The following is a 397-nucleotide window of genomic DNA, read 5'->3' as shown; positions in this document are numbered from 1 at the left end:
GAAAGAGCGGAAAAGGAAAAGAAAATTCTTTCCGGGTTGCATTCGGAAAGAGTGGAAAAGGAAAAGAAAATTCTTTCCTGGTTGCATTCGGAAAGAGCGGAAAAGAAAAATCTTTCTGGCCTGCATTTGGAAAGAGCGGAAAAGGAAAAGAAAATTCTTTCCGGCCTGCATTTGGAAAGAGCGGAAAAGAAAATTATTTCCTGGTTGCATTCGAAGAGCGGAAAAGGAAAAGAAAATTCTTTCCGGGTTGCATTCGGAAAGAGTGGAAAAGAAAATTCTTTCTGGCCTGCATTTGGAAAGAGCGGAAAAGGAAAAGAAAATTCTTTCCGGGTTGCATTCGGAAAGAGCGAAAAAGAAAATTCTTTCCGGGTTGCATTCGGAAAGAGCGGAAAAGAAA

The sequence above is a fragment of the Mirounga leonina genome, unplaced genomic scaffold (assembly GCF_011800145.1).
Source record: "Mirounga leonina isolate KUSES-001 unplaced genomic scaffold, KU_Mleo_1.0 Mir_268, whole genome shotgun sequence".
NCBI classification, from domain to species: Eukaryota; Metazoa; Chordata; class Mammalia; order Carnivora; family Phocidae; genus Mirounga; species Mirounga leonina.
This window is presented reverse-complemented; position numbering follows the sequence as displayed.